This window comes from Gymnoscopelus braueri (assembly GCF_963280865.1).
Source record: "Gymnoscopelus braueri genome assembly, chromosome: 13".
NCBI lineage: Eukaryota > Metazoa > Chordata > Actinopteri > Myctophiformes > Myctophidae > Gymnoscopelus > Gymnoscopelus braueri.
In genome coordinates, this window is record NC_137615.1 from 41,317,863 (window position 1) to 41,330,092 (window position 12,230).

At 41.3% G+C, this 12,230-nt stretch overlaps 1 long non-coding RNA gene across 1 annotated transcript; it reads left to right on the forward strand.

The window, feature by feature from the left end:
• Window positions 1-391: 391 nt before the first annotated feature.
• Window positions 392-9,286, forward strand: LOC308098517. The gene is made up of 3 exons (XR_013934300.1): window positions 392-530; window positions 7,980-8,000; window positions 9,153-9,286. It is a non-coding gene; the product is annotated as an uncharacterized lncRNA (long non-coding RNA).
• The last annotated feature ends 2,944 nt before the right edge of the window (window positions 9,287-12,230 follow it).

Genomic DNA, 12,230 nt, shown 5'->3' on the forward strand with positions numbered 1-12,230 from the left:
TGTGGGTTGCGCCCTGCCTGATTCCCCTGGAATCTACACCAGAGTGTCTCAGTACCAGTCTTGGATCAACAGCCATATCAGCAGCGACAGGCCAGGATTTGTCACCTTCACCTCCTCTGGGACTGACAGTGACCTCCGTGTCTTCTGTCCTGGCCTGAGACATCTACGTACAGCCATCGCCAAAGCTACAAACACAACCACAACCCCTCTACCTACCTCCACCCCCACACCTCTACCTACCTCCACCACAGCTACAACCACAACCCCTCTACCTACAACCCCTCTATCTAACACCATAACCCCTCTACCTACAACCCCTCTATCTAATACCATAACCCCTCTACCTACAACCCCTTTATCTAACACCATAACCCCTCTACCTACGACAATTACACCTCTACTTACAACCACAACTCCTCTACCTACCACCACCACCACCACAACTACAACCCCTCTACCTAACACCATAACCTCTCTACCTACAACCACAATGCCTCTACCTGCCACCACCACAATCCCCTCCTCCAAGCGTAAGTAAATAATCTACTATATAAAGTTCAAGTTTGTGTAAGCCATAGTGTATACGAACGCATACCACATTGCCCTGTGGTATGCCCTGTGGTAAATAAGAAGGAGAGGTTGCGCATTAACAATGAGTTTTCTCAGTGGAGTGCTAGAACCAAAATCCAGTATACATATAAAAAGTAGGAATTGAAGAAATCCCCAAAAGGTAGCACATCCAAAATTTCAAATCCTGATGTCAGAGCAAATTGCCGGTGTTAGGCAATGGTTTCTGTTGGAATATAAATGTGAAAATAGTTCAAGTTGTGTGTCTCTTCTGTCTAACGGTGTGCGCGCCTCTATATGGACTGGACAAGCCAAATGTCAGTGTAAATCTGTGTTGGTAGGCAACGGTTAACAACAAGTGCAAATCACCACTGTTAGGCAAAAGTTTCCTTTGTTTGTAAAGTCAGAACAGAGCTCGATCATCGGGGGGTAAGATTCAGAGGGGGAGACTGGCAGAGAGAGGGAGAGCTCAAGCAGTGAGAGAGACAGAAAGGGAGAGGGGAGAGAGAGACAGAAGAGTGAGAGGGGGAGGGGGATGGAAGGGGAGGGCAGGGAGGGAAGGGGAGAGAGGGAGAGCTTGATCAGTGAGAGAGAAATGGGGGTGGGGGGGGTTTGGTCGCACAGGGCCTCACGCTTGGAGGGCCTTGCACTTTTTTTGTCTCAAATAAATTTATGAATGTTCGCATATCATATTTATTAATAGTCAAGACCAAACATTTTGTAGGCCATAATGGTAGACTATGTGATGACATAACATAGACAGATTTATAGATAGTAATTTATGTGACATACGTGATACATACATACGGACGGACGGACAGTGAGGCTTCCCACTCGCAACCGTTTCAGATAATCAGGTTTATTTTGAAGTGGAATGAGAGCCCCAGGTGACCATGGCATGGAACGCTGAATAAGCGGAACATTACACACCACCATGTTCTGTGTGTACAGTTTGCAGGGATATATAAATATGTGTAGGAATTATTATTTTTATAAGGGGGTCGTAGCCTGCTTTATTTCACAGTAGGCTTAGGCCAAGACGAACAAGCCGTCGTATGTTTTCATCAAATACGACAGAATTAGGCCTATCAATGTGCAGACTGCAGAAATCATCTCATGACAGGGCGATTTATGAAACGGCCGTATCTCGCAAATTGCAAGAAGGACGACACAGCAGAAAAACATGTCTTTCTGCCTGTGGCATTCATGAATAGTGGGCTATTCATGAATGCCATTGTTGTTACAGGCTTGTTACAGAATTGGGCAACTACTCACTACAGTACCAGTTCTGCTGCCCTTTGCTTTGCCTACCTGGCATAAGCCTATTTATACACATGTTGGGAAGCTGTGTGCAAAGGCTACCCAAGGACACCTTGACAGAGAAAATCCTGCAAAATTAAATTAATTTGGACCAAACTCTCCCCTGCAGTTTCAAAGTTGGATCATTGATTAACTGCTACACGTAAGACCAAAGCATCACTACAGAAGGGGACAGGGGAACATGGACAGCAGTACACACACATTTAACCTCATTCATGAAACATGTAGGCCTATCATCTTTTATCATCTGTATTGTTGATTGGTACATTTTAGAATACGTAGACCTATGGGGAACTGACCTCTCATGGGTTTGGGTATGGTACAGTATAATACAGTGTGTGTCAAGTAAATGTTGTAGATACTGTTCAAGTGTTCACGAAGACTTTTGTCATGATGTCTTTACAAACGTGTGCTGCCTAATAAAGGATTAGAAGGCTCAGATCTGGAGATTCCTTTGGCATAAGTTACAGCATAGCTACCCTTTCAGGAAAGGAACTATTCCCAATAGCTGAAATGTTCTCATGTGAAGCATGAATGTTCTTGTATGGAACATATTCTGCAAGACTTGACTTGGAAGTGAGAGAGACTGTATTGTAGTACATTTTGATTGAATATGTTTTACACGGTTGATGTAATAGATGCTGGCTGTGAACCTTTGCAGCATATTATTATATTGTATTTGTTTATTCAACAGGATCAGTGCCAAAAATAATACAGTATATTGCACCAGAGATAGCTATAAGCTCATTTACAGGTGTTGTCGGCAGCATAACTTCTGAGAAGCATAATCACAGTACAATTTTGCATAATACATTTAAAGGAAAAGTACCCTGCAGTTCATACACAAATTGCTCTTTGTAGCACCTACTTCAGATAATGTAAAATCAAAGGCACATAATTTAAAACTGTGTAAATGTAATTAATATAAGATTTCACACGATACATACACAATATATAGTTATAGACTTCTAATGACTACAGGACTGTTTTCCTTCAGCCATGTTTTAATCGAAGATTTTAGGTTTTTAAAGTACTGCATTCTATCAGTTGGCACTTGGCAGGGTGTTTCACTGCCCAGATGCTTTGACTGAAAAAGCAGTCTGGCTAAACACTCCCCTCTAGTGGAGGATCTTATTGACCTTGTGCCAGTATTGCAGTGAGACCTGAAGAATTACATTGAAATATCAAAATATCATTTTGTGGGTGAGATGGCAGTAAGCAATATCATTATCATTATGCTATTATAACTATACATTTATACAAACAGAAAACATTGCACTTCACCACATTGTTGTGTGTTATCCTTTTTAAACTTAAAGGGATAGGGATTAGCATCTTTCTGCCGGTCATCAAATTATTGGCTTAGGAATGCGACAGAAAAAAAACATCTCCATGAATTCAAGGCTTCATGGAGTGTGTAATTGATAGAAAACTAGAAAAAGTGTTCCTCGGAGCACAGGTCTCCGCCAGGTCAGGTAGGTTATAATGGGCCAGCAATGTTCGGAATTCGCCAATCAGGATGGAATATAAAAAATCGGACGGAACCATCTTGATCACTTGACTAGAGATGTTTGAGTAATATAAAAAAGAAAAGTGTTGCAAAAGTCGGCCTCCTGGTGGTGCTATAATAGGCCAATCTTAAAAGGGTGGTACAGTATTTGTTCCTCAACGTAGTGCGAATGTGCGTACAGTTTCACCGCAATCGGACGCTGCGTTCATGATTTGCGGCTTCATTTTGTTCAAAACGGGCCACTCCTACTAACTTTATATGTCAATTTTAGCCAATCAGGATCAGAAGGTTTTTCCTTGGCCTCTAGAGAGTGTGCATACAAAGTTTTACACAGATCGGAGCAGGTATAGATCAGATCAGACGGCAGTGGCTCAGGGGTAGAGTGGCCGGGTAGAGTGAACTGGAAACCACAAGGTTCCCAGTTAATATATCCCGGGCTGGGGCGCTCCCCCAGAGTTAGTGTCGAAGTGTCCTTGAGCAAGACGCTGAACCACTAATTGCTCCCGATGAGCAGGTTGGTGCCTTGCATGGTTTCCTCCGCCATCGGTGTATGAATGTGTGTGTGAATGGGTGAATGGCACAATCAATGTAAAGCGCTTAAAGCGCTATATAAATGCACCATTTACCATTTTATAGGTAAAAACACGAATCGGCATGTTATAGCGCCACCATGAGGCTGATTTGAAATTTCAAGTGGCATTTCTTCCTCGGCCTAGTGGGAATGTGCGTGCAAAATTGCATGGAAATTGCACGCTGTGTTCATGATGTGAGGCATTTTGTTCAAAACGGAGTACTCCTGCAAACTTTGGAAGGCAATTTTAGCCAATCAGGATGGAATATGAAAAATCTGAAATACACATTTTGTTTCATGACTATAGAGATAGTGTGCACCGATTTACGTGATGTTTGGACAAAATCTATAGGAGTACTGTCAAGAAATGTGTTTTGCACAAATCGGCCTCCCGGTGGCGCTATAACAGGCCCATGTGAAAAAATTGGGGCAGAGGTTCTGCTCTGGCATCCAGGGAGTGTGGGTGCACAGTTTCGCTGCGAGCAAGCCAACGGTGCCGGAGATTAGCTGTACACAGACAGAATGACACACGGACACACGGACACACTGACCCAATTAAATTATAATTTCCTTCTCTTTAAAAAGACAATGACAACATGGAGAACTGCTTGGCTCTGATCTAGTAGTCCGCAGAAATACAGGCTGGCCGGACCGGGCTTCAATTAGGTAGCAAGATGCTTACAGTGCCCTTGCTTACAATGGCCTATTACGATCTCAAAACAAGGCTTTTGTTTTTTAGATACCCCATCCAGTGTAGAACAAAGCATAAACATGTTTTTTCATAACGTTAATATGTCTAGAATAAAATATTTTAGTGCAAATTTGTTTATTTGATATTGATGTTTGGGTCCTCATTTTATCACAGCCCATCAGGGCATGGCAAGCTGGAAGGCACTGACACAAGGTTTACCCTGGCTTTTTGCAGATTGTATTGATTGGCACAAACCTCTCTTTGCTTGTACAATGTGACCTTTGTGTGTTAGGGCGGAATGCTGAGCCTCGCTGCCACTTGTTTAGTACAAGAGCAACACAAGTACATCAGTGTCATCACACTTGATGGTGACTCTTGTGTGTCTCTTGGCGATTTGTATGGCATGTACAGTAGGCTGGACAAGAACTGCTACAGAAAATGTCTAAGCGGAAGTACAGGAAGTACTGCCCAAGGAAGTTAAGTTGATGCTGTGCAGATCTTTTTACATCCCCAAAACCATATGGTGATTTTTTGAAAAAGCAATCTTCCAGGGGAAGTACATAGCCCTATAGACACTTTCGGCTGTAGTTCTTCTCCAGACTTTTCTCCTCATGAGATGAGATAAAGCTGGGGCTAGACAACAAGGTTTGAAGGCATATAGCACCATCAATGGTTTTGGTTTCTTTCACATCTTCAAAACCTTTGGCCAAGATGATGAACTGTACCTCAGTGAGTCTCTACGGACTCTGGTTATGTAATTGCCAATTGAAAGTGCAGCATTGTTATCACTACTTGTCAAGTATCTCCTGTTATTTGGTCATTTCATATGCTCTGAGATCACATCTGTTGTTACGGCATCTCCCTGTCTTTGTCTCTCAGTTGCTTGTTGGAGTTGGGGTGAACATATTATTGGTCAAAAACCATGGAAACACAATAGATTTTTTTTTTTCTTTTTTTTTTCTAGAACGCTTCCACATTGAAGTCAATTGAAAGTTTGAAAGTCTGATTAATTCAGAAGAAATGCTGTACCATCTATGATGTGTGCTCATGGTCCTGTTCTATCCCTATGTTCCCCAGGTTCTATGTTCCCCACTTACCTTAGGTTTAGGTTTAGGGTTAGGGTTAGGGTTAGGGTTAGGTAAGCGGGGAACATAGAACCCGGGGAACATAGAACCTCCCGTTCTATCAGGTAAATCACCTTATCTAACCACCTTGCCTAGGTCAGCTTTGGAGGTTTTTCTCATCCTGCCATTATTATAGAGAAGTAAGCATGTGGTACAGCAGGTAACTCATGAAACAACACATTCTCCATTGACACATAGTTTGAACTGAAGGTTTTCTTTTCTCTGGTTGCCAAATACTCTTTGGGTGTCTTTTGGGTTTGGGGCGCTGCTCTATGAAAAGAAAGATTTGGTGTTCGACCACTGTGACAATATTAACAAGATCTAGCGCTAAATGCGGATCTCGCTGTCTCTCGCTAAATGCCACCCACCTCGCCAAGAGACACACAAGTGGGACGACACTGACGTTGCTGCATTTTTCTTGTGTTATACATACAGACACCCTAACTGACAAAGGCCATACTGTACAATCAAAGAGAGGTTTTTGGCCAATTCCCCCCCCCCCCTCCCCCCTTTTCCTTTATACAGTACCACTTACTGCTCTCAACGTTTAGATCATTCAATTTACCACAGAGAATGAACTCAAGATCTGTTTGAGGAACCTGCCACACATTCGTTTACCATGGGACTCTACCTAGTGCATCACGTGTCTTTGATATTCATCCTGCTGGTAAAAGGTAAGAACTCAACCTAATTCCAATTTGAAATCAAGTGATCAATTTAGACTATTCAAAAGAAAAGTTAGAATTATTACTTTAAAGCAGCACTATGTAACTATATAGCATATGTGCCACAAAATTATACAGTTTGTGTCCAAAGTGGCCACTGATACCCCACACTACATAGTACTGCTTTATTTAACACAAATAAAAGTAACCTAAATCATCTTTAACCACGCTTAGAACGCATAGTGATGTGTTGTGAGCTTGTAAGGTGATTTTTTTTTTTTACATTTGGAAGCAATTGTTTTTTTTTTAGAAATTTTGGGGAAATTTCAGCCAGCTTATATCATGCCCACGATAGGGACACCATGGCGAATGGTTAGACAGCAAATGAAAAACAGCAGAGGGTATAATAGTCAGACGTTTAGTCTAAAAGGATAAGTCATGTTGCGTATGAAAAGGTGGCAAAAGGTTTGTGCTATTTCCGTCAAGATGCTCGACACCAAATATTTCTTAGAGCAGCACACAAACCCAAAAGACACCCAAAGAGTATCTGGCAAGGCAACCAGAGAAAAGAAAACGCTCACTGACTTCTAGCCGTTTCAAACCAAATATATGGGTCCTTTTAATAGAGAATATGTTGTTTGATGAGTTAGCTGCTGCACCGCCTGCTTTGTCCTATGATGATGGCAGGATGAGAAAAACATCCAAACTGACCTAAGCAAGATGATAGGGTGAAAAGTGAGTTACCTGATAGAACAGGTCCATCTGCATAGTACAGTGCATCATACTGTAGATGGTATGGCATGGCATTACTTCAGAGACTGAATTGCTGCTCTCAAACTTTCAATGACTTCAATGCTGAAGGCGCTCTCAAAATAATCTTTTCACTCCTATCGGGAGCAGTGTTGGGCAATATTACTCAGGAGAGTAATATGTTACTTATTACATATTACTCCTTAAAAAAGTATCAATATTATATTACTTATTACTTGGAATCAAGAGTGATATATTATATTATATTACATATTACATATTATGTCATATGCCTGCCTCTCAACTGCCCCAACTGAAGATTAATTTAAAAGAGGTGCCACAGCCATGACAAAAACAGTGCTTTGGAGTCTTGAGGGGAGAGGCTGTGGTACTGTAAGTCGTTGACAGAAGGAGTCATGGATTTCTTTGGTAGCTATAGGCCGACAGAACAGTATCTTTTCATCTAGTACCACCGCATGCCAAGCAGCGTATGTGATTCTGTATGGCTAGTATTTGGATACAAAGTGTGTTTTGGAATCGACAGAGCATAAATTAGATAGATACTCTGGTCAATTAGGAATGTTTTCTTGACTCACATAGGCTCATTGCAAGAATTAAACTTGATTTAGGATTTTGATATAAGGCCTCTAGGATTCTGCTCATGCAAATCCCACAAACAAGTGATTACATTAATACAAGACCTGGAGTGCACTGTATTTAAAAGTATTACATAATATAAAAAACCTGCTGGTTATTTATAAATCTTTTTCTTTATTTTCAGCTTCTCAAGCACAACGGGACGGTAAGCCACTTAAAACATTTTTCAAGAGTGTTCTACTGTATACTATATGTTGATCAGCTACTACTATTTCTAGCACAATATTGATCTCTGCCAGGGGATGGAGATTATGTTTTCGCCCCTGTGTGTTTGTTTCTGCATGTGTGTGTGTGTCTGCATGGGTCCGTAACTAATCGCTCAAACTGCTGGACCGACCAGCGGCACACTTTTTTAATGCATCCTCTATCCTCTATTTATGACCATTACACCTCTTCCTACCACCATCACCACACCTCTTCTTACAACCATAACCCCTTTACTTACCACCACCACCACAACCCCCTCCTCCACACTCAAGCCTAAGTAAATAATCTACTATAAGTTTGGGGTAACCCGTAATGTTTAGGAACACATACCACATGGGTCCATTGGCCTGATCAGCGAGTCCCCGGTTTTAATCCCAGGCAGCCAGACTATTTGCTGAATGTCTTTCCCCTACTTTCTCTCTGTATTTCCTGTCTTTCTCCACTTAAAGCTTAAAAAACTCCCCATAAAATAACTTCAAAAGTACAATTTGTGTATGAATGTGTGCGTCTGTCTAGCGGGCCTAAGATGTGCCCACATATGGACTGGACATGGCCAATGTCAGTGCAAGTTGCTGTTCGGCAACAGATTCTGTTGTGATATACATTTTAAAAAGTTCAAGTTGTCTCTTCTGTCTAACTGGCATGCGCGCATAAGCGCCCCTATATGGACTGGACATGCCCAATGTCAGTGTAAATCTGTGTTGGTAGGCAACGGTTAACGTCCGTGCAAATCGCTATTCACAGTTTCCTTTGTGTGTAATGTCAGAACAGAGCTCGATCAATGAGGGGGTGGGGGGAGGGGGAGATTGAGAAGGGGAGGTTGGGAGAGAGAGTGAGGGGAGAGAGAGGGGGAGGGGAGCTTGATCAGCGAGAGAGAGAGAAATCATAGTTGTTAGTAGCTGTTATCTGTTGTATGTAATGTCAGAACAGAGCTCAATGTGGAGCAACAGTAAACCTTTTAACAATTTTAAATTGTGTAGCTCCAACTAATTTTCTATCCTGACGTACTTTTTTTCCCTTGTTCTTACTTTATTAGGTTCTCATTTTCTTATTCCTGACATTGCTAATGCAGCTCTTTTCTCTTTCTCAGGGATCTGTGGTACCCCAAACCCAACCTTTAACTCACGATTTGGTACTGCAGTCAAGGTTTCATCAATCGGCGCTTGGCCCTGGATGGTCAGCTTGCAAAGAAATGGACAATTTCTGTGTGGTGGTTCTATGGTGGCAGAAGAGTTTGTTCTGACTGATGCAGACTGCTTTGAGGGGTATTTTTGTAAACATATAGACACGGAAAATGTTACATGCTTCTTGTTGTGTTTTAACCCCTTTCAAGCTTTTGGACATGCCATTATAGACAAAAATGTTTAAAAAATAATGAAAATGGCAGATCACAGTGGTTAAAGGACCATACTGGTGTCAATGTTATAATCTACTGATAACTTCATCCACATATCGTACATAAACGTAGAACATTTTTCTGCATATGGCTTATTTTGTAATATTTTGCATGATATTTATATGCAAAATGTGACAAATATATTATTTCAAGTTATTAAAACATTACAGAACTTGCGTGAATAAATTAGTCAATGTAGGCTACATCAGCACAGCGATCTTCAAGATTCAATTCTACTTTTAAATACACCAATTGTATTAACCCATTAAAACCGGGAAAGCATCTAAAATGATGTCTTTGTATATATACTTTTAAAGTTTTTATTTTACTAAAATCTTTGCTTCTGGGGGTGCCTGGAACAAAATATTTTGGGATGGGGGGTCGGCGGCGAAATACATATAATTTTGGGGGTCATTGACATGAAAAGGTTTTGAGCACCACTAATACAGCAACATAAGTTTTTCAGAAAACTGTTTACCAAACAGTGGGTGGCTGAGAAATGTTTATGGGTCGCAGGTAAATGTCTCCTTCTTTCCGTTTCCTAGATAAAAAAAAAAAAAGTATATATATTTTATTTCAAAATAAAAAAAATAGTTTAAATAAAAAAATCAAAACTTTTCATCAATTAAAAACAATTCCAAAAATGTACACATTTATTTTATAAATAAATAAAAATCTAATTTCCATAAAAACATAGATATAAAGTCTAAGAAGTAGGGAAACTAGCAGATCTACAAGCTCACAACGCGGCGCGAAGCGACACGTTGTGAGCTTGTAGATCTGCTATTTTCACTAGTTTGGGTCCTGGGCAAACGTCTAATATCTCTTTTGGGTCTTGAGCTAAAACGTTTGGGACGTTTGCCCTGACAACATACTCCTTATGAGTTGTGAGGACCCGGGTTTGAATCACTATCAGACTCCTGGCATCCCGTCTCAGCCTTTGGTTTCCTTTACTTCAAAAAAATCTCCTGTCTGAATAAATTAGAAATGCCAAATAGTAATGATCAGTGGCTCAACTTGACTTTTAATAATACGGTAATTTTAGACAAAATAAACAGCACTGTGGTTTTCCACAAGGCTGAATGACCAGCAAGTTTCAAGTCTGTCTATTTTGCATTTGTTTCCAACACGAATGGCAATGAATAAAACTGAGAACATATACTAATGATAATTCAAAGAAAGATTCAGAAAGATTATTTACATATATATGTTCGGTAGTTAAGTGGCTGAAGACAATGACGTGGTGATGCACGGATGGTGTTTTTAATGGTACCCTATGTTCGGCATTTTCTCCCTATAGCTTTCCAACTCCAATCGATGTCACTGAATTGACCGCGACCTTCGGCCGTTTGGTGCAAAATGGCGACAACCCAAATGAAGTAACAAAGAAAGTGATAGCCATTAGGCTGAGTAACTTGCCTGGAACTGGAACCAATGCGGCACTTCTCAAAGTGAACGAACCTGTGATGTTCACTGACTTCATCCAACCAATCTGCCTGGATCAGGAAGGCAGATTTTTAACCACAGGGCTAAGGTGCTTTGCAATTAGTTGGCCCGGAGTCGTGACAGGAGGCCGTGAGTAAAGCCTGTTTCATAGGCCTACTTCATCATTCGACGATGTCGCACGCCGCAAACAGCTGATCCACAAGCCCACAGCGCGCCACCTCCGCGACGCGTTCGAGCTTGCGGATCTGCTATTTTCGTCATACGACACCTTCGTACGATGGAGCAAACAATTGCAGTAGGCTATACTTTTGTATGGGCAATCCAATGAACAGTTCCTCATTCAAGGTTTATGACTCACATGATGTCATCTGTTTCCTTTTCAGCTGAAGCAGTTCTGAATCAGTTCCGGCCGTTTGTAATTGACACCTGTGGAAATAGTGTGGACATTATGCGTGATGAGATCTGTTTTACTGGTCTGGAGGTCACAGGGGTAAGCAATCCAATATACTGTAGCATTTAGTGCCCTGTGCTGGGATCCAACCCAGACCTCCGCATGTGACGGGCAATGTCAGGAGAACCAGCTCCCTTACAGGAGCGAGTTACAGCCGGGTCTTTTGTGGGGTCACTACAATACCATCTGCCAACATGGTGAACTGTGATTTTCCTAGATGAAAACTGTAGTTTTTGATAGCTGTATGTACTGTATTTCATTCAATGGACATTAAGTCACATTGCTGAAAAATTCTGAGCAGTGGGTATAATAAGAGAAATGGCCCTAACATGATTACATTCTAGGCCAGCAGGTTATGTGGGTCTAAACACTAATAGGCTCTGTCTGTGATAAATGTAGTCCTGGGTTTCCAGAAGGTCGCATACCTGTTTCCTGTTCCGATACATTTTCCCATAGTTTACTCACGAATTGAGTACAATGGACCACAATGGAAACAAGCCCCCGGGGCTTTTTGTCTCATGCTTTTAGGATAGCTTGTGTTGTGACTGTATTACCGTACTGTGATCAAACTCATTAATAAGGTATTCAATCAATCAGCTTTTTCATTTGATTGGCTATGCAGCCAATTTGAACCAGAAACTCATATGAAGGTGTCATATGTTTCTGGTCATATTTAAGGACTGGAACTATAGAAGGAGGAACTGACCATTATAGTATGATTGGGCACCGCTGTAGTTAATTGTCCCTACTAAGCACACCATTTAGTTTAATTTCCAGTCCAGATCAATTATTCTCCTCACTCGTTCATGGTGATTTTCCTTGTTCCTCTACAGAGCAGAGGTGGTGGCCCGGTGATGTGTAAACTTGATGGTCAA